This window comes from Staurois parvus, unplaced genomic scaffold (genome assembly GCF_062004578.1).
Source record: "Staurois parvus isolate SC_StPar_1 unplaced genomic scaffold, SC_StPar_1.0 ptg000199l, whole genome shotgun sequence".
NCBI lineage: Eukaryota > Metazoa > Chordata > Amphibia > Anura > Ranidae > Staurois > Staurois parvus.
The window spans coordinates 6,220,337-6,231,505 of NW_028317995.1; positions in this window are offsets into that span (position 1 = coordinate 6,220,337).

Consider the following 11,169-nt stretch of genomic DNA (forward strand, 5'->3'; position numbering starts at 1 on the left):
TTACTCCAGCCACTCCAACCACACAACAGTTACTCCAGCCACTCCAACCACACAACAGTTACTCAAGCCACTCCACCCAGTTACTCCACCCACTCCAGTTGTAGACTACTGGTGGAGGCAAGAACACTTCACACAATTTCCCCAGAAATTGTAGCTTTTCTAGTTATTAAGTGTTCTTGCATGGCAAGACCACTTACTGTTATCTCACATATTCTTATTATTATAGCCAAATTTACCACCCTAACTCCTCCCACAGTTTTTACACTACATAGACCGTAATATACCGAAACTTGCGGATTGTTCCCCATTGGTGTGCTATTACTTTGTGGAACGTTTTGCCGAATGGTTCACGAAATATCGGCGTTTTTGTGGTGAAATTGGGAGCTGACAAAAGCTAGAGTGTGAGCTAAAAAATCAGGACATGATTTCTAAACTGCCATCATTCCCTCATTTTCAAGCCCACCTACACAAATCTTATATCAAAACGTTCAGCTATCCCTGCTGCCACAAAAAATGTCCACGGCTAAGTCGTAGTCCTGATAGTTTTCACAATATGACCATTTGTTTGCAACTCACGCCGCCCAGCTCAAGCCACTCCACCCAGTTACTCCGCCCACTCCAGTTGTAGACTACTGGTGGAGGCAAGAACACTTCACACACTTTCCCCAGAAATTGTAGCTTTTCTAGTTAATATTATTATACAGGATTTATATAGTGCCAACAGTTTGCACAGCGCTTTTTCAATATAAGGGAGACAGTACAATTACAATACATTTCAGTACAGAAGGAATAGGAGGGCCCGGCTCGTGGAGCTTACAATCTAAAGGAAGGGGGAGATGATACAAAAGGTGATAGCTGCGAGGGATGATCTGGTGGAGGTGATTCAAGTACAGTTCCTAGGTGCAGGTGAGGTATTCATCAATAAAGAAAATGCTATTTGGCTTAAAAACAAACCAAACATTGCTGCAAGCAGGAATTTTTTTCAAGGGCCATATGTAAAGGTATAAATGTGAACCTTTTAGAATGAGTTGGATTCTGCCATCTGCTGGTGGAAGGGTGGTAGTGAGGAGGATGTTTTATTGATGGAACTATATAAGATTCTGCCATCTGCTGGTGGAAGAGTGGTAGTGAGGAGGAGGTTTATTGATGGGTCTACAATGTATATGTCACACTGTGCACCAGCTCTGAGAGCACAGAAGTACACAGCAGAATCAGACACAGTCATGTCATATATAGTTAAGCTGGTAGTGGACTCACTGGTCTCAGATTTAAATTTTCCACTCTTGAAATTTCCATCATGTGCCATAGAAGCCACACTTCCAGCTCCACGGTAAAGTATATACTGCATCTGGTTGGCATACTGTCTATACCAGAACAGATAAGGTTGATAGCTACTGGTGGTATAATTACACCTCAATGTCACAGTCTTCCCAACTTCACTGTACATGTGTGCCAGATCTGATTGTATAGAGTTCCCATTGACGGCACCTGTGGAAGAAGAGAATAATTTTAAATAAAACAGCATATTCATAATAAAACAAACAAACAAACACAAATATGTGTTCTAAGTATATAATATTAAATATTGAGTAACAGATTTTTAACTGGAAATTGTAAGAGATACTTACTTGCATGGTACCAAATTAGAAATATCTGTACCAAACAGCTAAGGAAGGGCATTGTACATATCACTGATGGAAATGAATGCGTAAAGGTGCGGCTGATACAAATGTACTGATTGGGGTCTTAAATACCATCTCATGGAATACATATGAAAAGCCGTTCAGATCTCCTCCTACTCATCTCTATATGTTTGTTATCACACCAAAAAAATACAAGAGAAAACAGATACTTTTCTGCCATCTAGAGACCACTGTCAGTACTTACCTTTATCAGCCCAGGGATGTTACACATAAACTGCATTCATGATGTAAGAGAGAACATAAAACAGTGCATTTGCATGTGACAATCGCCCAGACTGCACCTGCATGGAACCAGGACCATAGTACTATTCTGCCAGTTTGTTCTAACTTTAGCACAATGCATTATAATATAAAATTGAACTCCAGGCAAACAGCTATATACTCAGATGAAATACATATACATGTGTTCTGTTTTACTTGCACAAGGATTTGTATTTTTGTCCATCCAGTCCTGAAATTTACATAGCTTTGCCACACAGTACAGTCTTTCTGTAATGCAGTTTCACTTTCTCTTTCACTGTCCAGCCTCAGGAGGAGACCTGTGCCCATGGGCACTTCTATTAACCTTATAAAGGGTGTAAAGGAAAAGAACAAACTAGTGGGCTAACCCATCTTCATATATGGTAAACCCTAGGAATTGAGAAATTATATCAGCTAGATGGAAAGCCGCACATGAGCCCTCCCCATGCTGCCATTGGCAGTATCACCTGCCGATCACCGGGTCCCAGGCGGTGATTCCCCGCTGGCACCCAGCGATCACCATGTATCTCTGACTGGGGAGAGACCTACATGTAAACAATACAGATCTCTCCCCTGTCAGCTCCTGCACACTGCTTTGTATGGCTCTGCATAGCAGAGCCATACAAAGCAATGTGCTTACAAAGTAAAGCACACACACGGCACACAGTTAACCCTTTGATCGCCCCAGATGTTAACCCCATCCTGCCCAGTGTCATTAGTACAGTGTCCGTGCTTTTTATTAGCACTGATCACTGTATTGGTGTCACTGGGGATGTCAGTGACAGAAAGTCAGTTGCCCCCCAGTGTCAGAATGCCCGCCGCAGTCCTGCTATAAATTTCTGATCGCCGCCATTACTAGTATTAAAAAAAACAAATTCCAGTATCTATAGCGCTATTTGTATAACTTTCACATAAACCAATTAATTTACACATATTGGGATTGTATTTAGCAAAGACATGAAGCAGAATACATTTTGGTCTAAATTTATGAAGAAATTTGATTTTTAAAATTTTTTTACTGGACATGTTTAATAGCAAAAAGTCAAAAATATTGGGGGGGTTTTCGCAAAATTGTCACTTTTTTTTATAGCGCAGAAAATGAAAAATGCACAGGTGATCAAATACCACCAAAAGAAATCTCTATTTGTGGGAAAAAAAGAAATAAGTTTAATTTGGGTGCAGCGCTGCATCAGTTAAAGTAATGCAAAAAAATGGCCTGGTCAGGAAGGGAAGTAAATCCTCTGGAGGGGAAGTGGTTACTGTCACGGTCGCCCGATCGCCACCCTCAACACGCTACAATCGCACGACCGCGACCAACTATAATACGTCAGGCCCGCGGCGTCAGACCCCAGACCTTCTCACCAAACTCGTAACCAAAGGACCGGCCGATCTAAAACCGCGGTGTGACGCGCGTAACAAGGCCACACCCAGCTGCACCCTGCACAGCGATTGTCCAGCTAATGGGCTACAATCGGTGCCTGCAGCCTAAATGCGCTTGTTACTGGGTGGGGTTAATTACGCAACTAACCCTCTACTGCCACCACCACTTTTGTCGGAGACTGGGAAACTCCCGTTATCAAATATACACGATAATGATTGAAATATTGATCTATATAACACGGTCTGCAGGCCTGTTATACAGAGATTATAACAAACAGTAGCGTCTCTTCAAAGGCAGGATTTCGTGAATTGCAAGTAAGCACTTAGAAACAGTTTAACACTTTCAGAAAGAAAGATTTATTACTAAAAGAGTCAAACAGGTGCAATAAAATGTTTACAGAAAAAAATGTAACTAAGATATATATTTATATATACACATATAAAGGTACAGCAAAGAGATAATAGGAAGGAAGTTACAGGGTTAAGTTACTTGCCAATATGCCTTGGCTTGTAAGCAGATCCAAGTTGCAGAGCAGGAAGGGTCTTTGATCTCCTCTGTTACGATGTTAAGATCTGGAGATGTGTTTAGCTTACCTTAGGCTGCCAGCCTGTCTTTTTTAAAATCCCCCTGAGATTGGCCAATACCCTGTTTTGGGCTGGATGTCGGCGGACTCTGAATTAAAAACCAACAGCTTCATAATCCATGATATGAAACATAGGTGACAGCTGACCTGAGGAATGTTCAATTAACTTCTGTCACCTGGCTGGTAGGTTTTATGAAGTTCCGATTTCTTTCAAGTCTGGGAAAAGCTGCCTTATCTTGATTAGGAGGGGTGAGTTTTCCCAGGCCTTGAGACTGAGCGTCTGCTGCTCCTGGGGGGGGGGGGGCTTTATAGCGCTGGGCCCCCTGCTGTTCTAGCCTGCCAGCAACTTTTAACACATATGTCCCTGTGCCTCTCAGTAAGGGAGGGAGTAGGGAATGAAGGATTGAGGGAGAAATGTATGCTCTTATCAAATTGGATGTGCCTTGACAAAATGGTGGCACGGCGTCCATATCTGAGTGCAAGATTGCTACAGTTACATTCACAGTTTTTGACTCACATACCATCATCAGCAGCACAAGTTTGCACTGTTTTGCACACATTTGAATTTCTATTCCAACCAATACATATGGGTCTGGCGGTGGCAGTGGGGCCTGGCATGTACACTGTTTGCACAGTCTTGCAGATGATTGATACCACAATTTCCAATTGTATAATACATTACAGAGTCTATGCGGCCTGTGGCAGGTGAAACAAGCAGAGTATGGCAGGGCAGTGTGCTGAATGAATGAGTGGCCGGGTAGACTTTCCACATTGGAGTCCAGATGCAAATGGCAGCAGGCGGGAAGCAGGCATGCAGTTTTATGCACGCCGAGCACCATGCGTGATGATGCTACAAAAATGCCCACTGCGCATGCGCTGACCCGATTTGATGTCGCAACGTGCATGCTCACGGAAGACTGTCAAATGTCAGAAGCAGGAAAGCCGCTGTCTCTAACAGACTTTTACGGACATGGTAAAAACCTGACGATTTTTACAAACTGACAATAAATTTACGGACGGTTGGCAATCCTGATCTCCATGCTTGTTGATAGACTTTGTAAACTGACTAAGGCTAGGTTCACACTGCTGTGATAAGATTTTGATCTGAATTTCAGTGCGATAATGTTGTGCTACTTGGATGCAACTTTGATAATGTTTGTATATTCTATGAGGCCAAGATCACAATGGAATCACACAGCACTGGAATTGCAAGTAGTACAGGAACCTTTTCCAAAATCGCTCTCATGTGAACGGACACCATTGAAAGTAATGTGATTTCCCTTGTCCTGTGATTCTGTGTGACTTGAGTCGCATCTGAAATCACACTAGTGCAGGGGCGGACTGACAACTCATGGGGCCCCCTGGCAATAGGGGATCATGGGGCCCCTGTGTCCTTGCCCAAACTCAAAAAAGCCTATGAAAAAGGTACCAGGGGTATCTCATGGGGCCCCCTACTGACCCCGGGCCCTCGGGCAGTGCCCGAGTTTCCAAATGGTCAATCCACCCCTGCACTAGTGTGAACCAGACCTAAATAAGATGGTCCAAACTCTGCTATGACAGAGGGAAGGAATTGTGTCTCTTCATGTTCATTCTTAGAACTCGTTTAGACTTGCAGTTGGGGAGGGGGACAAAAAATGTGAGATTGAGCCTAATTTTTGTGGTCTACCAACCGCCCCCTCTTAAACTGCAATAGGCAGCAAAAAGGGATGTTTGCATGCTGCGTCCGCAATGCTTCACCTAACGACTGCGGCTAACTTGATCCAACATGTAGCGATCAGCGGGCAACAATCACGCCAAATGCTACACATTCCAGTCAGTGGTTGCAGCACGATTGTCAGCAAAAATGGGGTTAAAACAATGATACCCCCTCATTGTCTGTTGGTAGCCTCTGGAGCACAATCAGGCATCATAGAAAAGGGAGATTTAGATGCACAATCCTGATCTTTCATAGACCATTCCATTTGTTCACAACGTATATACGGTATATACTGTATTTGTCACATTTAAGGGAACATTAAAAATAGTAGTAATCATTACATAAGAAATGACAATTTAATTGTTTACTTTCGTAAAGATTGTTTTTCATCTCTTTGTTTATTTTCTTAAGGATAGTTTTTAAACTTTTGTTTTAATATGTTATTTCATTATACAAAGATACAATTAACTCAAAAACCATTTTTTCTTTAACCACTTGACCTCCTGAGGATTTACCCCCCTTAATGACCAGGCCTCTTTTTGCTACTCGGTGCTGCACTAATTCAACTGATAATTGCGCAGTAATGCAACGCTGCACCCAAACGAAATTTACGTCCTTTTTTCACACAAATAGAGCTTTCTTTCGGTGGTATTTGATAACCTGTGCGCTTTTTATTTTTCACGCTATAAACAAAAAAAGGCCCAAAATTTTGAAGAAAAACAATATTTTTTACTTTCAGCTATAAAAAATATATTGTAAACTCAAAGTTGGTTATAAATTTAGACCAAAATGTATTCTGCTACATGTTTTTGGTAAAAAAAATCCCAATAAGTGTATATTGATTGCTTTGTGTGAAAGTTATAGCGTCTTCAAACTATGGTATAGATACTGCAATTTACGCCATTTTTTTGCTATACAGCACTGCACTAGTTTAACAGACAATTGCGCGGTCATGCAATACGGTACATAAATGAAATTTACATCCTTTTTTTCCCCACAAATTGAGCTTTCTTTTGGTGGTATCTGCTCGCCTGTGCGGTTTTTATTTTTTGCACTATAAAAAAAAAGGCTGACAATTTTGAGGAAAAAAAACAATATTTTGGACTTGTTGCTATAAAACATGTCCAGTAAAAAAAAATTTAAAAATCAAATTTAGTCATAAATTTCTGCCAAAATGCATTCGGCGACATGTCTTTGCTAAAAAAAAACCCAATATGTGTAAATTAATTGGTTTACGTGAAATTAATAGCGTTTACAAATGGCGGGAAAGATACTGGGATTTTTATGGGTTTTTTTATACTAATAATGGCGGCGATCAGCGACTTATGGCGGTGATCAGTGACTTATGGCGACGTCAGCGTCTTATGGTGGGACTGCGGGACTGCGGCAGACATTCTGACATTGGGGGGTACTGACTTGGGGCCACTGACATCCCCAGTGACACCAATAGAGTGATCAGTAAAAAAAAAAAAAACACTGACACTGTACTAATGGCACTGGGGAGGAGGGGGTTAACTTTATTTTTCAGGGAAGGGTTATCTGTGTGAGGGGGAGTGTTTTACTAGGGGGCGGGAGGGTGTGCTGGATGGGGACAGGCTGATCGGGAGAGAGAAACTCTTCTGTCCCAATCAGCTTGTCCTCGAGCTGTCAGGGAAGTGACAGAAAGCACAGCTACTGCAGCTGTGCTCTCTGTCACTGATTGCCACCGATCGCCGACTGACATCCGCGGCTGTGATCGGCGGGACAGGTAGGGCGGCGGAGCGCCTCGCACGTGTCCCCTACCTGTTTACAAAACACACGTTTTAAAACGTGGTTTTGCCTGCCCGTGCCGCCCTGCCAACGTATTTATACAGTGGCTGGGCAGCATGTGGTTAAAAACACAGTTCTCATTATTATTATTATTATACAACAGTTTGCTCAGAGCTTTACAGTGGAATATTTTGTAACATATTTCATAACTGTTTAGATTTGAAAGATCTAAACAAACCCAGTCCTGTTTTGGGAGAATTCAGAATTTAAAGCTAAATACTTGGCAAAACAAAAACGGTATAAATGTACATGTGTTACTGGAAACTAATTGTCCTTTGGGTGTTTCCTTCAGGTCTGTGCAATGATCCAGAATGAAACAACTCCTACACTTTGCCTCTGTGTAGGAGTTTCCTGTAATACAAACCAGTCACTGTTGTTTTCTCTATTTGTGCAGGGTGAATGGTCTTGTCTCTACCCTCTTCTAGTATTCTTTACTCATCCTGTAATGGTTGGACTTGCATATATAAATAAAAGTTTTTGTGCTAGTAGTTCAGCTTTGCCTAGAAGGATTTACCTCCTTCATGACCAGGGTATTTTTTGTTATTCAGCACAGCGTTACTTTAACTTGAATTTGTGTAGTCATGCAACACTGTACTAAAATGAAATTTCTTTTTTTTTAACACAAATAGAACTTTCTTTTGGTGGTATTTGATCACCACTAATTTTTAAAAAAAATGTTATTATATAAACAAAAAATAATGGAAATATTAGTTAAAAACAATATTTTCTACTTTCTTTTATAAAACACATCCAATAAAATAATAAATAATTAATCAATTTTTTTCATAAATTTAGGCCAAAATGTATTCTCCTACAGGTCTGTGGTAAAAAAAAGAATCCCAATAAGTGTAAATGAATTGGTTTGTGCAAAAGTTATAGCATCTACAAACTATGTGGATAATTAATAATTTGACACTTCCGCGCTATATTATATAAATGGCACACATAAATTGATACAAAAAAGCAGCCACCGCAGTATTTCAGGCAACAACACATAAACATATAAAACACAAAGGTGCGGCGCTTCGGATAATCACAATAAAATAAAGAAGAATGTAAAAAATTAAAAACATTTATAAAATAAAAGATTTATTTTATACCTTCTTTATTTTATTGTGATTATCCAAAGTGCCGTACCTTTGTGTTTTATATGTACTAACTATGGTATACTGTATATACTGGAATTTACTATGACGCTATACTGGTAATGGTGGTGATCAGCAATTTACAGTAGGATTGTGATAGTGTGGAGTGCAATCTGGCGCTGGTTGGGAGGTACACTGACTGACACTGACATAATTAGTGACACTAACACAGTGATTAGTGCTAATACTGTACACTGTCACTATACTAATGACACTGGCTGGGAAGGGGTTAACATCTAGGAGCAAACAAGGGGTTAACTGTGTGCCTAACAATGTGTAATGTGAATAATATGTGTTGCTTTTTCTCTACTGTCCGGCTGTTTTTTCTCTCTGCTTTGCAGGGAGAAGAAACAGCAAGATCACTCTTCCATGTGCACAAAGTTGTGTTTTGTAAACACAGAACTCTGTGTGTGATTGGATACAGGCCATGAGCTGACTTCAGCCAAAATCATTGACTGAAATCCGCTGGCAAACTTGTGCTGTGTCCAATAACAGCATGGGTGGCAGGGGGTGCGCATGCGCGAGCCCACAGACCTGGAAGCAGGCAGTCATGTATATATACATTACTCTGCCTGCTCATGCCACCCCGCCGCAGTAAATGTACTGTTGAGGGGCGACAAGTGGTTAAAGCAGTATGAAATCCAAAAGCAAACATTTATTATTTTGCAGTCTTTCTCAGTGATCCTAATTGCTCTTTTATTCTTTTACGTGGTGCATAGACTCCTGGCTTAATACAGTGAATGAAGGATCTGCAGCTTGAAGTTTCAAGTCAGAGAGTGGACTTTTATGATTTCTATGGTCATCTGGGCTCTCAACATTATGGGTAGTCCGTAAGCCATATTTGGGATGTCTTGGTGGTCGCTGTAGAGATATGTATATGTGATCATTGATTACAAGTTAAAGTGTTACTAAACAGTAAAATCAGTCTGTATATGCAGTAAAGCATGTTTGGTATATACTGTGGAACTTAAGGGGTTAATCCACCACATTGTGTAAAAAGGCTGTTTGATCCTGTCTTCTCTGATCCTCCCCTTCTTCCAGTGTCCCCCTCTTTTCTCCTGATAGAACAGAGGCTAGGGTAAGCTGCACATGCTCAGTTTGATGTGTATTGCTAGAGAGTTTTTTTTTTCTTGGGAAAGTGCATGTGAGCAGCACAGGGCCAATCAGCACTCTCCAGACAGAGGTCAGGGGCCCTGCATCCTCCTACAGGAGAATGAAAACTCCTCCTACAAGCTGTAAACAGTGCTCTGCTGGATACTGATAGAACTCACAAGACTGCTCTAATTGCTCATGAGAAAAGGTATTTAGCAGTTTGTACTAAAATAATTGCATTCCCATGTTCTGTGTACTGTGGGAGACCAGATATAGTGAATGCAGGGTCCTGGGTTAAGTAACACTTTAAATCCACTTTGAGAGTTTTGAATACTTGGAGTGTCAAGGGCTTATGACTGGAGTATCATGTCAGTAAAGGATTTATCAAGTATCCATACATCTGCTTCTTCAGCATGCTCTTCAGCAATATATGATATACTTTTTTTTGATGAGCCCTTTTTTGATTGATCTGGATATCTAAGCTGCAGTCTCCTATTGGATAGTGCGGATGATTCCACCTTCTACAGCCATCAAAATTCAATATGAAATGGATGACATCCTTCATATTAAGTATTCAAGGACTTTTGCACTTTAAGAGAGCTCCACTATTTCTTTATATTCTGTGTGTGGCTAATACATGCTTTTGGCACTAACTCTCTAGGATATATCAGTATGATACATACAGTATATTATTGCTCAGTTTTTGTCTTAGGATGTTTTTTATATAGTATAAGAATCAGCTGGGGTGGTGCACTATTTTCAGCTGATATCCCTACAGTACATGTTTTAAATATGTGTCTGGTGTCTTCATCCAACATCTGATATCACAACGGAAACAGTAATTGAACTAAATTATGACCAGTTCTAAGGACATAGAAATTTAAACATTACATTTTACAAAACATTAAAAATAGATAAATAAAGGAAAGGAAAAATACAAAATAAATAACCACACGTAAATGAACAATTACAAACTAAATAATAGTAAAAAAATTAATAGACATTTACAAAAAAAAATACATTAAAATACAGAATTTACTGCCATTTCAACACTTTTCAGACTAATAGTAAAATATAAAGTGTGCACATTTCTTCATGGCTCCTGGTGAATCTCTGCAAAGGAGGTGAAAGAGCTATTCTGGCACTCTTCTAAAGAGTGAGAATTGAACTCAGCACCTGCTGGAGAAGTGAACACTGAATCTCTCCTCTTTTACAGGCTGCCTGGTTTAGTTTCCTTACTACAGGGTCTTTATAATTAGGTAAGGTGAATTCTGCCCTCTGCTGGTAGGAGTGTGGTAGCAAGGAGAATGTTTTATTGAAGAGACTATAACAGATTCTGCCATCTACTGGTGGAAGAGTGGTAGTGAGGAGGAGGTTTATTGATGGGTCTACAATGTATATGTCACACTGTGCAACAGCTCTGAGAGCACAGAAGTACACAGCAGAATCAGACACAGTCATGTCGTATATAGTTAAGCGGGTAGTGGACTCGCTGGTCTCAGATTCAAATTTTCCAGTCT